The following is a 15,935-nucleotide window of genomic DNA, read 5'->3' on the forward strand; positions in this document are numbered from 1 at the left end:
CAACTGAACACGTGCGCCTCGACCAGTACCTGCACCATGGTTAGACAACAAGCTCGGGGTATATGCATTATCATGGGGCTCGAGCAGGGCATCTGCGGTGGGTTGGTGGTGGTAGAGGCCATCTGCGGTGGGCTCACGTACTTGTCTGACCCTAGCTAGCAAGCTAGCTATGGCTAAGTGGTGGTCAGCTAGCCAACCGGCGGCGTCCTAGCTAGTAGAGATCAGGGTTGTGCTATGTTAATCAGTGTTTGCAAATTCACGTGTTTGCGCGAGTTCAAGTAGATGTAGCTTTAGTGAGTGTGTTCATGCGTCTAATGTGTCGAGAGGAAGAATGTACCGCCGGTTGATCCGCTTCCACTCCATCCGCCATCTGGCCTACTTGAACAAATTGTCACGATGCTTGTCTATTTTCTGTTTGCTTTTACTTGGCTCTCTACTGCTTTCGTCTTCGGTTTCATTCTGTGGTCTAAGAAATAATTGTCGCAATCGGCGGTTACTGTTGTCCCAGCTTTAGTGTAACACCTTCCCAAGGTTTTGATTACTGGATGAATTACTACACACCGCAAATTCTATTATCACGGCTAATAAATTCAGATTCAAATTTGGTTCGATAATTTCTTCCAGAAAATCGGAGAAGTGGCTCTTATTAAGAAAGCGGGTCGGGCGCACCCGAACCAAACACGGCCTTCTGCTGTAGCTGTTGGTTTCTATCAACATGTCCGTGCACCAGTATGTCACACCACAACTAGGAGGAATATAAGGTTCTACGTGTCAAAGTTGTAAAACTAGGATCCTTGCTCGACCCATTTCAGAAAAATTGCAGCATGCAACACCTGCTCAGGCGTGGTTTTATGGAGGGCCACACCTAGCGGGGAAGGAGCAGATGGATGTAGTTAAAAATTGGCCTGACTAGCTTGCTATTACTCCCTCCCTTCGTTCGATATTAGGGTATCGCTCATTTAGTTCAACTTTGTACTCAAACAGCGACAACTTATATAAAATCGGTGGAGTACTAGTATTGTACAAGAACCAATAGGGTTTGTTTTTCCAAAATGGATGAATAATCAATATGGATTATCCATGCGTAAGTTGGCATTATGCAATGCCGTTTCTAAAAGTTAAATGGGAAAATGGAGCTTATAGAGGTTGAACTAGAGATATTTCTCCGTGCAAGAATCTTGATAAGGTCAACTAGTAAAACATTCAGTGCATTCTATAAAAAAATGAAACTCCTATGAACCTATGTTCATCACCCATCACATGCTCAATATGTTTTTTAAAGGATGTTGAAGTTACATCAAAATGATGCACACACCTTTTTTATTATAAAATTCAACAATGTTGTACAAATAAATACACCCCCACCTTCTTTCGGCTATGTGAAAACCCACGTACTCTTCTCTGAAACAGCCTACCTACCTTTTGCTTTTTCAGATAAGTAAATAAGCGGACCTCCTTTCCGGAGAGAAAGTTTCTACTTGACTAACCATGGGGAGTGGTTGGCTGTTAACTAACTGGTCGTAGGTTCGAATCATATTTGGGGAGATTTGATTCATTCAGAATTTGAATTGATAATTATAGCTTTTGTAACTAGGCATTTGGCGCTACACCCACAAGCTGGATGATGAGGGTGGTAATGATCAGGGCACACATGCAGCCTCTTGTTTTTTTTAAGGAAAGCTATAGGGGCGGTTTTATTAATTCTCAAAGATAGTTACATCATCAACTAGAAGTTCATAGATAAAATTAGGTGTGTCATCAATCCACACAATAGATTGTGATCCCTCTGTCTTACTAGCTAAAGTATGAGCTACTCTATTGCTTTCCCTATAACAATGCTAAAAAAAACATGAGCAAAACCCAAAATTTATCCGCTTTCGGTTCAGCGGGCGTAGATGAAAAATTCACACGGGTACATGAATTATTTTTGGCCGATCAGAGAGATAAAGAACCGTGGGGTGGTTCTGTGGCCTGTTGGTATCCATGTCCGTGAGTGTGACAGGAAGTGAGGGGAACTGCACACACGCTGCCGTGGCTACAAAAGATCGCTGGTGCTCATTTACGTGCTATACTAAAGGGGTTGCTGTTCTGGTCATACGGCCAGCTACCTCGGCGCGTTCTTACCTGACCCAAATTGCATATGCACCTCCTCATATTTGCATGTCAGTTGCAATGCGTTGCATCTGATGCATGACAAGAAAAAGTTACTGCTGGTAGGAAGCGTGTGCTAGGTGGTCGTGCCAAAGAGGAGTGCATGCCTGCTAAAAACAATTCAAAGTTTTCATCAAAAGATATTATAAGAAACTTTTTGGGGAGCCGACTAAAAACAATTTTACCTTGATAGAGGATAGGGCTGAAGATATACCTCACCCCTCTCCAAAGGAAAATTCTATTCTCACAGGGGATTCAATGAGGATGTCATGAATCTTTTTGCTCCACTGCAGCTAGATGATCTCGAGTTATATAAGCTTTACTTCAAAGTAATTACCTTCTTCCTAAGAAGGAAGGTGTTGTTCGGATTCAGCCGTACATGCCTATTTGTCTACTAAACATGAATTTTAAGATATTCACCAAGGTAGGTACAAATAGAATAATTGGGGTCGCCCACAAATTTATTAAGCCTACGGAATCTGCTTTCATGCTAGGACAAATATATTTGAAGGAGTTGTCCTTCTACATGAGACAATTCATGACCTTTATAGGAAAAAAATGAATGGCGTTATTTTCAAAATTGAGTTTGAAAAGGTTAATGACAAGGTTGGATGGCCTTTCCTGTTGGAGATATGCCCAAGAGGCAATAATAAAATAGTTATTATTTATATCTTTGTGTTTATGATAAATGTTTACATCCCATGCTATAATAGTATTATCCGGAAACAGTAATACTTGTGTGTTTTGTAAACTTAATAGAGTCCCTAGTAAGCCTCTTGTTAAACTAGCTTGTTGATTAATAGATGATCATAGTTTCATGATCATGAACATTGGATGTTATTAATAACAGGATCATATCATTAAGTGAATGATGTGATGGACATACACCCATAGTAAGCATAGCATATGATCAAGTCATTTAGTTCGTTCTGCTACAAGCTTTTAACTACATAGTAACTTATTCCTCAGACCATGATATCATGTTAATCACCTACACCGGATGAGTACTTTGATGACATCAAACACTACTTCGTAAATGGGTAGTTATAAAAGTGGCATTAAGTATTCAGAAAGTATGGGTTGAAGCACATGGATCAATAGTGGGATTTGTTCATCCAAATGACGGATAGATATACTCTGGGCCCTCTCGGTGGAATGCCATCGAATTAGCTTGCAAGCATGTGACTAGGTCACAAGAGATGTCATATCACGGTACGAGTAAAGAGTACTTATCGGAGACGAGGTTGAACTAGGTATAGAGATACCGACGATCAAAACCTCGGATAAGTAAAGTATCGCGCAACAAAGGGAATCGTTATTTTATGTGAATGGTTCTTTCGATCACGAAGTTATCGTTGAATATGTGGGAGCTATTATGGATCTCCAGGTCCCACTATTAGTTATTGATCGGAGAAGTGTCTCTATCATGTCCACATAATTCGCGAACCGTAGGGTGACACACTTAAGGTTTTGATGTTGTTAAGTAGATATGAATATGGTATGGAGTTCAAATGTTGTTCGGAGTCTCGGATGGGATTCAGGACATCACAAGGAGTTCCGGAATGGTCCGGAGAATAAGATTCATATATAGGAAGTCATATTCCAAGTTTGGAATTGATCCGGTGCATTTATGGAAGGTTCTAGAAGCTTCCGGAATAAATCAGCATGGAAGGTGGAGTCCCGGCTGGACTCCACCAACCCTGGCCGGCCAACCAAGGGAGGGTGGAGTCCATGGTGGACTCCACCACCTTGGCCGGCCAAAGGACAAGGAAGGGAGCAATCCCACTCCACCTAGGTTTCACCCATATGGTAAGTTTTGAGTTGGACTTTTATTCGAATCTTGGGCAAACCCTAGGGGGTTCCACCGATATATTGAAGGGGAGAGGGAGGGGGCCGGCCACCACAGCAGCCCCACCACCCAAGGGCACCCAAGGCCGGCGCCCCAAATGCCCCCCCCCCCTCTCCCAAACCCTAGCCTCCCCCTCCTCCATCTTCTCCTGCGGTGCTTACGGCGAAGCGCTGCCGGAGATCTCCACCACCACCGTCACCACACCATCGTGCTGACGGGATTCTAAGGAGGATCTACTACTTCCGGTGCCCGCTGGAACGGGGAGAAGGACGTCATCATCAACACCGAACGTGTGACTGAGTGCGGAGGTGCTGCCCGACTGTGGCACCGTCAAGATCTTCTACGCGCTTTTGCAAGCGGCAAGTGATCGACTACATCAACCACGAGATCTATCTCATTAACGCTTAGCGATCTTCAAGGGTATGTTGATCATCAACTCGTTGCTACCATCTACTAGATTAGATCTTGGCTTGTGATTCGTTCTTGCGGTAGGAATTTTTTTGTTTTCTATTCTACGAATCCCTACAGTGGTATCAGAGCCGTGTCTATGCATAGTTGGTTGTACGAGTAGAACACAATGGTTTTGTGGGCGTTGATGCTTTTGTTATCTCCTCTTGTGTACTTTGCATCTTGTGGCATGGTGGGATGAAACGGCTCGGGCTAACTTTACATGACCGCGTTCATGAGATTTGCTCCACGCTTGACGTGCAACTTGTATTGCACAAGTAGCTTTGCGGGTGTCTGTCTCTCTCACCATAGTTAAGATTCAACTTACACTAGTGGCTTGACAACAACTGTATCAAAAAAATTCAACTTACACTAGTGGCTTGACAACAACTGTATCAATGTTGTGCTTCTTGTTCATAGGTAGATTGGATCTTACTCGAAACCCCAAGCCACGTAAAATATGCAAACAAAATTAGAGGCGTCTAACTTGTTTTTGCAGGGGTTGGTGATGTGATATGGCCATGATGTGATTATGATTATATTTGATGTATGAGATGATCCTTATTGTAATGTGGCAACTGGCAGGAGCCTTATGGTTGTCTTTAAATTTCGTTTCGACACATCATATTGTAATAGTTGTTACAAGAGGTGGACAACCATGAAGACAGCGCCATTGACCTTGACGCCCCGCTGATGATGATGAAGATCATGCCAGAAGATGATGGAGATCATGACCGTGCTTTGAAGATGAAGATCAAAGGCGCAAGATAAAAGGGTCATATCATATCACATTATAAACTGCATGTGATGTCAATCCTTTTATGCATCTTATTTTGCTTAGTTCACGACGGTAGCATTATAAGATGATCCCTCTCACTAAAAACTCAAGATTAAAAGTGTTCATCCTTAGTTTCCACCATTGCTAAGACTCGTTGTTTTGAAGCATCTCGTGATGATCGGGTGTGATAGATTTAACGTGTGCATACAATGGGTGCAAGCCAGATTTGCACATGCAGAAAACTAAGGTTGACTTGATGAGCTTAGCATGTACAGACATGACCTCGAAACACAGAATACCGAAAGGTAGAGCATAAGTCATATGGTTGATATGATGAACATGTTGATTGTTCGCCATTGAAGCTACATCATCTCACGTGATGATCGGACTTGGTGTAGCGGATTTGGTTTTCGTGTAATCACTAAAGCAACGTGAGGGATGTTGTTTTGAGTGGGAGTTCACCTAGATTGTTTTTTAAAGAATTAAAAATTAGAACTCAAATTTATCATGAACTTAGTCTTAATTATTTGTATATATGTTGTAGATTATGGCGACCCCTACCATCAATTTCAATTCGTTCCTAGAGAAAGAAAAGCTGAAAAACAATGGAAGCAACTTTACGGATTGGTTCCGTAACATGAGGATTGTCCTCACTGCTGGACAACTGCTCCACTAGATGACCCGGTGCGCCCCGGCGCACAGGCAAAAGAAGGACACTAATGTCCAAGAATAAATGGCAAAAGTAAAAGTAAATGTTCAAAAACATATGGTTTGGGAGTAGATAGTAGGTGTAGTTGTAGGTTTTCTGGCGACTTGCCGTGGTTTGGGAGTGGAGCACCGTCTTCTCTGGGCAAGATCTGGTGCGTTTGGTGGTGGTGGCGGCGCGGCGAGGTGCTCCGACGGTTGGAGACGGCGGCGCGGCCTTCTTCCCCACAGATCTCCATCTATAAGCCCAAGGTCTGCTTCTTTCCTCTGGTTTTTGCCTTTGCCCTTTCTGTCCTTCTCTCGCCGGCCGGCCGTGGTGGCGAGGAGTGGAGAAGGAGGATTACGGGCAGGTGGAGGCCAGAGAGAAGCAGGGGCCTCACCCTCCCGGTGTTTTGGTGCGACACCGACGAGCGGCCGAGGAGCGGCGAGCTCAAGCCCCTCAGGTGGGGGATGATCTTGTTTGCTCCTCTTGCCGAGGTCCTTCGCAATAAGCACTCTTGGCCGCAAAGCAGCGTCCTACACGTCATCAACATCGACCTGGCCGGCCGTGGCGGCGAGGAGGAAGATGAAGATGGCGTTGACGATGCTGTTTTCTGCGACCAATTTCTGCCGAATCTGTGGGAAGCTATTTTCTTGAGCAGACCTAAGGCCACTCCATGGCCTATCCAAGTGCCGGCGACGGATTCCGGCGATTCAACCTCCTTTGCGAGGCCCTTCCTGAGGTTTGCAGTCGCATACTACGGCTGCGTGGAGGCAAGTGGTTCCGTCCCCGCCTTTTCGCATGACGGCGGCGTAGCAGACCTCTGGCTCGATGGCGGGGAAAGAGAAGGACCTGATTGCTTTTCATCATCTTTTAGCGAGGTCTTTTCTGCAAATGCTAGGGACCTATGTGTATTTTTAGATCTTATGAGGTCCTTTGTAATATTTTGTACCTCCACCGTTTGGATTTAATGAGAAGCTTCCTGCCCCTTCGGGGCACTCCTTGTTCAGAAAAAAAAACTGCTCCTTCCGGAGTAACGGTCAAGCTGGATGAAAGGAGCACACAAAAATGCAAGGAAAGCACTGCAAGCAAGGGCAAGGAATCAAATATACAGTTTGACCACAATTCATGATAACGTGAAAGCACCGCAACTGAAGATAAAACAAGCTGCTGATATTTTGTAGAATACAAAACCCAACTACTGCCAACATCTTGTGACCCACTAAAATCATCACCATATATATGCAGAGCCAGAGAGCTCTGCTGTTTAGTAATATATTACAATCATTTCATCAAACGTCCGAGAGCAACACACCTTGTATAATCTGTATTTGTGCTTCGTCTCTTCTACTTGCATCAGGTAGGGTGAGATATGCGGCAGTAGAGGGAGATCAAATACATATGCCTAGATAACAACGAACTCGCTGGGCATTATTGGAGACCACCAAGAACACCAAAGAAAATAAGCTAGTGTCATCTAGCACCACCCAGCTCGCATGAGCTTGCTCCAACTTGCGGCCACCACCTCACCAAAAGGCGACACCGCAATGATCCTGGCGTTCACGTCTATCTGCAGTGGATTAAACAGCATGAGATACTAAAATGAAGAAAATTTAGTGGATGGAGTAGAGTAACAGCTGAAGTGGTGAACCACTGCTGGCCTTGCTTGGGTCCTAGAGGTCACGGAGGCTCAACATCATCTGTGCGCACAGCCCGGATACGTTTGATGTGTGGACCGTCGCTGCCCCATGGCCGTATCACGCAACCCCTCATGAACAGTGGGAGTCCCCATGACTTTTTTCCTGTTGATGCGCCATCTCATCAAGCTCGTCGATGCGCCATCGCAGTCACCACCGCCGGTCTGGAGGATCTGTTATGACAGCAAAACCAACATGTATATTAACACTACAAAATTACTGAAGGGAGAGCCGCTATATTTTAGAGAATAAAAGTGCAATACAACAATTGATACAAAGGTTTGGTAAAGCATACCCCAAAAGCCATCTTCTTATGTGCCTCTATCTTGGCGTAATTGCCAATTTCATTGCTGATCCCTTGACAAAATGATAAGTAGAAATGGCCGAGTTCCCTCATTCAAAAGGCTTTAGAGAACAAACTTCTTTGCAATGTGTCACCAGCCCGTGTCTCATTCCCAAAGAGCATGATCATTTTGACATAGCCCACCATGGAACGGAGCTCTCAGCGATAGTGGTTTGTATTGCATCGTGTCATACATTATTCAAGGGACAGCAGCCTCTGCACTTTAATCTCGGGTGGAGTACAAACTAAGCACATAGCACACAAAATCCTACCATTTGTCCCCTTCATATATCTCTGAAAGAAGGGTGTAAGCCATCTACAAAGAGAAAGTATTGTTAGCAAATGAAACAGAAGGAAATAAAAAGGCAAGGCACAGCGTACAAAGAAAAGATGCACACAATGAGAGCTACTAATGTCAGAAAATTGTACCTAGTAGCACATACGAAAGTAGTGAGTAAAACAAGAATATATCTTCCATTACATATCTGTCCATGGTAGAAATGAAGAGATATACCATGGTAGTCTGATCAACAACACATGCATCTGCAAGGACATAAAATCGAATAAGCTTTGTCTCCTTCAATTGAGTAAATTTAGAGGACATGAGAAGTAACTGGAATGCAAGAGAAAAGATGCATTCAAATACACTTCTTAAATACTAAGGAAACAAGACAGTGCATATTTTAATATACTCCTTAGAAGTGTGGAGTCAGCTACACCATATGCTTATCACACACTTAGGTGTCAGTACCAAACAATATGCCAACAAATTAATCGTACAAAATAGGAGACACCTGACTTTAGGGCTAGTATAATAAATATAGGCAAAGTACTAATATATTGTATCTAATGTGGTAAAGAAATTCTTCAAATCAGAAAGAAAATATCGAGTACTATAAAAGTGAGGTCATTTCTTTAATGAGCGCAGAGTGGCTAAATAATTGTTTTATCATCTATTTATTTATGTTTGACAATGTATTTACCAGATGGAATCTCTCCAAGATATGTTTTACCAGTATTGCCCAAACAAGCAATGTATCCAGTAAATCCACCAGACCTACAACAAGAGAGCTTCTTCTGAATTCTTGAATAAAATAATATTAAACTAATGCATCAACATCACTATTGGGGGAAAATCATGGTAAATTTCCGATTTCCCAATTGGATCTTTGAGTTTGAACAACCGTCCTGCGTAATCTTCATTGAATTCATGTGGCAAAACTTAGGACATCGGATTCAAGTCAAAAGAAAGATTAAGTCCCCATCAGTAAATCCGTGAGTGCATGACTACTGTATTTCCAAGATCCATATCTCCATAGGGTAGTATTGTATATATAAACTAATTGTGTTATTAAGAATGACTTTCTTCTATCTCCCAAAAGGTTAAAAAACCACAACCACCAAGTAGCAAGTAGCAATGTAATCTTCTAGCTTGTAAGGAAATCATCCTGTCCATCATGCAGTATTGAACCAAGTATTCTCTAGAACCTTATAGATCAAACAAATACAGCAGGAGACAATGAAGTACCTTCAGCTGCGCTACATCCTTCATCTTGTCCATCATGTAGTATCGAACCAAGTATTCTCTAGCATCCTTCAGAAATTAACCCATTGCAAAATTGCATCAACAAGTTGCTTGCCATTTTAGAAGCCAACTGTTTCATCCTAAACAACCTGTCAAACAATAGCTTACATTAATTGGCCTTTTTATATGTACTACTACAGCAACATCATCAATATTCTTAAAATTCCGTATATATGCCTTTTAGATGACCAATATTTCAGTCAAGCAAGAAGGAACAAACATAGCAACACACGGGAGAAGGGTCGAAGGAAGCTCACATTGGCATCGAGCAAGCTTGTAGTAGATCGATGTGGGCGTCTCTCCCCAAGCTGTGGCAGGCGTCTCTCCCCAAGATGTGCCTGTGGAAATTGTGTCGCTCCATATTATCTGGTTGCATTAAGTCCGAGGGACGTTTGACGTTACTTTTTCTCCCATCATCATCAGCTATATCAATGTAACACTTCAGAAGCTCATGAAGGTTACTTTTTCTCCCCCAAATTCTGCATAAGCAGTCAGTACCTCACCATCAAAGATAGTATTAGTAACGACAGGTAATGGTATTAACAATTATATTTCAAGGTTTTTAAGGCAGTAATACGGCCTAAGAAGTTCTACCCCCAGTCTGACGCCTAAGAGGGAGCCTAAGCACCCTAGCTATGCAAAGGAAAGATACATGCCGTGGAGCAATTAGATGCAAGTCTCCATGTTTTGCATTCTACTCATATTCAGTATATATTATTGTCTTTGCTTATTTGTTCAACAACAATAGTTACATCTCAATGATGCTACAAAGTAACAAAATAAATAAAAAAGGTACATATATTCATGGACACTTCAGAGCTTCTATGTTTAGTATTCAGAGCTTCTAATAGAAATCACAATTTACACCATTAAACTGAATTTATATGAACAAAACACATGTTTACTGAAAGGTCCTGTACATGCAGAATTAGATCTATTAATTAAAGGATTTACGATATCCAAAACTAAAAGAATAATGGATTGAGCAGTCCTTCTATTCTGTGGCATGGGGATTATTAAATGATACAATCAGCATTTACAACTATGACTGCACAATGATACACTACACTTAATAAACCAAGTACTTCGATATTACTTTACAAGTTAGATATGACAGAAAACCAAGCCAATAGAACTCAGACCAATTCTTATATTCAGACTGTCGCCTCGTAAGGCATCGGCTGCAGTTTTGTAAATCAACATCAAAAGTAGAAACTGGTAAATTAGGCAACTACAAATGTGGATTAGCAATGAGCAGCTTGACGTGACCATTCCAATGTCAAAAAAACTACAACCAATTAAAGCTCAATCCTCTCAACTACAACTACTGATGTGTTTTCTTTGGAAACAACCACTTTACTCTGCCTACAAACCCCTGCTCTTTACCTTACCAAAAATACAAATCTGCAGAAAAAATGGGGAGATGTACCTTGCTGCCTTAGTGGTGCTTGATGGGAGGGAGGCGTGGTGGTGCTCGATAGTTCCCACGAGGAAGCAACCATGTTGATGTGGTAACCAACCCACAGCACCAACAATCAAACCTAAAAACAGGACCCAAATTAAAGCAGACTGGGGATCAAGAAATCAAAGGGGGAATGGCCTCAATCCCACCGCACGGCATCCTCCTCCTCTCGTTGTGGTTGGGACACCCGGCCTCCTTCGAATGCCATCATCTGGATAGATCTTTATATCACCTTTCCTCACCCATAAGGTACTGGAACGTCATGCTGGCCAATGGCATCATATCTGCTGAAAAAGTAACAAGCTATTTTAGTCAAATGGCTGCCTCAAAATAAAATTATGAAAAAAACATCTGAACAAATGATTCCAATAGGCCAATATACACCGAATAGCCACAGCGACTCAATTCACCGATTCAATTCTCCCCAAAAAAATTAGCCTTCATGAGGTGTTGAAAGACGACAGAGCAATCAAAAACACAAGAGGCAATGGATATGCACAACGGCTGGAACAACATTCAAGCAAGCTTAAACCGCAACATCCCTTGATTACAGATACCACTCTTCTCTATGCTCTAGCATTCTGTTCAATTAATACCAAATATCACAAAACCATTTTCTGCAAATAAACTACAATGCAAAATAGGGCGCATTTCAGAAATTATAAATCATCAAAATTTACAAAACACAACTTTTAGTTATTTACAAAAATACGCTTTGCATAACCTGAAGCTAAAATTAAAGACATCACAGCCCAGCAGCAACAGACTTCCCATTGTATACATAAGTATTAGGATGTAGGACACGCCTGGCAACAATTTAATTTATAAGAAATATCATCACTCGCCGACTCGCGATCACGCATACTGAAGATTTAAAATTTCTTGCAGCACGGCAGAAACAAGGAACAAATATTACAGTGTGCAATAGTAAAGCCACCATAATGAAAACAAGTTGCTTGTGTATTTCATTACATTACTAATTGAACCAATCCTAAACTCACCATGATATTCTCTAGAGGGATATTTTACATACCTTGATGAAGAGCTTAGTCTGGAGCATGAAGGAGGCAATGGATCAGGTCTGAACCAGCCAAACTAAAACTATCTCGACGTCCAGCAGTGCTGCAGCAAACCCTCTGCCTACATGAAACGAACAAAAAAAAAGTCAAGGGGCATACACAAATGAATAGAAAAATAGAGAAGGGTATCATGTTAACACAACCCACCAAGGGGGTGTTTGTTGTGGCTTTTTTTGGCTTTTGGCTTTGGCAAAAGCCACCAAAAGCACCTAAATAGGTGCTTTTTTGGCTTTTGGATTTTGGAAGCCAAAAGAATAGGATCTTTGTTTTTGGCTTCCAAAATCCAAAAGCCAAAAAAAGCACCTATTTAGGTGCTTTTGGTGGCTTTTGCCAAAGCCAAAAGCCAAAAAAAGCCACAACAAACACCCCCCAAGTTGTGCTGCAAATAGAGAAAGCGCGGGTGAAATTCGCCGATGTATCACGGCCGCCATACAGCGATCCTCACTCACCGATTACTATATAAATGCAGCTGACAACTTGCTCGCCGATTAAAACAATGTCAGTATAGATACAAATAAATATAAGAATGCACAAAAAGACGTACTTTTTTGTCTGGGTCGCTTTCTCTGTAGGTACAAAGTGATCACAAAATTCTGTAATGAGAAGCATGTTCTTGTCATCTCAATTGCACCCTCGCCATCAGCTGAACAGAAACAAACAAGAACCTTTTCACCTGACAAATAACAACCTAGTACAGATGGTAGTCCTGTTGTAGGAAACTTTAGTTCATGTCATATATTGCATAGAAAATCATTGAAATAAAAGGAAGAACATTAAATGCAACTAAATAATTAGATTAATGCTCAAGTCACTCACCAATAGTCGTTTTCCATCCTTAAAAGCTGATTCTGTAGCTTCTTCAGCCTGATATCACGACGCATTAGTCTTTACATTGCACATGAAATTATTTCAGAATAAACAAGACCAAAGATACAAGCTACAATGAGTACAAATGATAATTACATTGTTAGTCAACAGAGATAGAATTTATATATGTCAAACTTCTCAGCCATAGAAGCCTGTGAGGGGAGACGCTGCCGACATAGTTAACCCAAACTCTAACATTTTTTTGCGGGGAACCCAAATTTGTCTAACCAATCTGTTATTTTCATGGATTCTATCTAAACTAAAGTTTCAATATATGGTATAGTGTTGAGTTATTGGGCACAGAACTCCAAACAACCTGTCAAGTTTTAACTCTTACAATAGATGCCCACGAAACTTTGCAGCACAAAGAGATGAATGTACATCTGCTGCACCAAATGTGGAACGTTGGTTTTCCCACCTATTGAATGTCTAACATCCATGTCCATGCATAGACCACATTTTTGCTTCTATCGAAGAATACCTGATAATCTGAAACGCAAATGACATAATGCCACCACTTCCGCTCACCATGGAGCGCCGGCGAGCAGATGTATCCACTGACACTCGCCATGGAGGCATAAAAAATCATTTCCCGTGGACATAATAACAAATAAGTAGATGCGATTTTTTCTGAAATTTTCACCATCAAGTGGAATTTAACTTTTCTACACAAATGTTCTTTCTTAGTTTTGACTTAATTGCAAGGCAAATGTGGCAATAATTTTAAAACAACATGATGGACATGGAAAAAAAAGTAGAGATTGACCATGCTGTATCCAATCCTGCACAACCCCGAAAGCAGCAGCAGAGATAAAAATCTTCACCTCAAATCCAAATACAGGAGAACAGATCATGCCAGTCCAGAAAGAGGAGGGGGCTTAGCAGCAGAGCCAGGTCACCTACCATGAACTCGAGCTTGGCTGTGAGCCGGCGACCTGCCCAACAAGTGTGTTCCCTATCAGCTAAATGTCACCAATAGCCAAGGAGATGGGCGCTCACCTCCAACCCTCCTAAATCCTTCCACTGACAGTTCATACACACACAAAAAACGAAACAAATTCTCAGGAGTGTGGAGAGATCTAAATCGAGATCGAGCAGCTGCTCCGACCAAACCAAGAGAATTAACAGAGGCTCCGATACAGGCAGTAAGTGGACAGAAGATGGGAAAAGAGAAACTAACCTTGAACCAGGCCTTCAACGACAGCATCACCGGCGCAAGAACGGCATGTGGCCAACCCACATCAGAAGAGAGGAGAAAGGCGAAACCATGGAAGAAAGATGATGTCGTACCCACTCCCGAGCCGTCGGCCTTCCACGCGCTCGATCTCCACGGATGGCTGTTCCGCCGCCTTCCAGCGCGAGGAAGGAGGAGGACGGTGTCACCTACCGCCGGCTGGAACTGCGAGGCGTCGCTGACTCCCGGGCTCGTGCATCCTCCTCCTATCCTCCAGCCGGAGATCTCGAGCCCCAGTAGCGGCGGACGATTTTTTCGTGGTAGCGCGCCGCGCCGATGCCGTGGACTCCACTCGATTACCACCAACACCCTCCGTGTAGCCTCCCTCCCGCGGGACGCTCCTGCAGTGCCTCCTCCCACCTGCCGCCGCAACCGTCCCGTCCGGCTCCGTCCGCCGCTCACCCTCCGAGAGAGGAAACGAGTGGGAGGCGGCCAGCCACCGCCGGACTACCGCAGTTCCTCCAGATGCGGTGCGGAAGCGAGGCGTCTGATTGGAGAGGAGAGAGAGGAGGCGATGATTGGGGGAGGAGAGGCCAATCCCGATCTAGGGCTTTCACCACTCCACGGAACAACGAATGAAACGAGCTACGCGGAGGAGCGCCCGCTGCTGCCTCCGGGCTGTCGGTCCTGCACGAAAACGGGCCCGGACGTCATAGACCGTGAACGAGCTGTGGCATGTAAAAGAAAATTGACCGCATCCGACGGCTGTGGTGAAAAGCGGGATTGGAATTTACTGTAGCTAGCGAAACGGACGGTTCAGATTGTTTTGCCCCTCTCAGGTGGCCTGGATGGCTGGGTAGTCTAGCATCATTTATAGGAGAAATGTGCTCGATGCACCGCTGGGTGATCCACCTGCACAGACTGCTCCGGATGAGGTTAAAACTGTTTACCTTACCCGAAAGACTCAATACTCCATAGTTCAGTGTGCCATGCTCTATGGATTAGAGTCAGAGCTTCAAAAACGCTTCGAGAACCACGACCCTCATGATATAATCAGTGAGCTCAAAATGATATTTGAAACTCATGCGGCCGTGGAAAGCTATGAAGCCTCTGAACAGTTCTTTAACTGTAAAATGGAAGAGGGATGCTCCGTTAGTGAGCATGTGCTCAAAATGTCTGGGCATGCAAAGAAACTCCAAGATTTGGGAATTACGATTCCTAATGCTTTGGGGATTCACCGCGTCCTCTAATCACTGCCACCTAGTTATAAGAACTTTGTGATGAACTACAATATGCAATGCATGAACAAGATGTTACCTGAACTCTTCTCAATGCTGAAAACTGCTGAAGTGGAGATTAAGAAAGAGCATCAAGTGTTGATGGTCAATAAGACCACTAGTTTCAAGAAACGGAGCAAGCCTAAGGAAAAGGGTAAATTCAAGAAGGGCGGCAAGAAAGCTGCTGCGCCTCCTAAGAAACCCAAGGTTGGCCCTAAGCCTGATACTGAGTACTTTTACTGCAAGGGAGAAGGACACTGGAAGCGGAACTGCACTAAGTACTTGGTACATCTGAAGAACGGCAGCATCAAGAAGAAAGGTATATCTGATATACATATACATGTTATTGATGTGTATCTTACTAGTAATCGTAGTAGTGCCTAGGTATTTGATACTGGTTCGGTTGCTCATATTTGTAACTCGAAACAGGAACTACGGAATAAACGAAGACTAGCGAAGGATGAGGTGACGATGCGCGTTGGAAATGGCTCCCAGGTCGATGTGATCGCAGTCGGCACGCTCCCCCTTCATCTACCGTCGG

General features: G+C 43.2%; 1 long non-coding RNA gene across 21 annotated transcripts; it reads right to left on the reverse strand.

The window, feature by feature from the left end:
• Positions 1–7,019: 7,019 nt before the first annotated feature.
• On the reverse strand, positions 7,020–14,551 carry LOC124682252. 21 transcript variants are annotated; one of them, XR_006996212.1, is made up of 13 exons: positions 14,124–14,550; positions 13,425–13,966; positions 12,893–12,940; positions 12,621–12,782; positions 12,031–12,137; positions 10,965–11,284; positions 9,793–10,014; positions 9,479–9,624; positions 8,934–9,007; positions 8,380–8,493; positions 7,903–8,266; positions 7,562–7,780; positions 7,020–7,480 (listed from the first exon to the last, which is right to left on the reverse strand). It is a non-coding gene; the product is annotated as an uncharacterized LOC124682252 (long non-coding RNA). The 21 variants fall into 21 exon arrangements; XR_006996210.1 differs by having other exon boundaries at positions 12,621–12,795; XR_006996214.1 differs by having other exon boundaries at positions 12,621–12,719; positions 14,124–14,549.
• Between the last annotated feature and the right edge of the window lie 1,384 nt (positions 14,552–15,935).

This window comes from Lolium rigidum, unplaced genomic scaffold, assembly GCF_022539505.1.
Source record: "Lolium rigidum isolate FL_2022 unplaced genomic scaffold, APGP_CSIRO_Lrig_0.1 contig_7894_1, whole genome shotgun sequence".
Classification (NCBI taxonomy): domain Eukaryota; kingdom Viridiplantae; phylum Streptophyta; class Magnoliopsida; order Poales; family Poaceae; genus Lolium; species Lolium rigidum.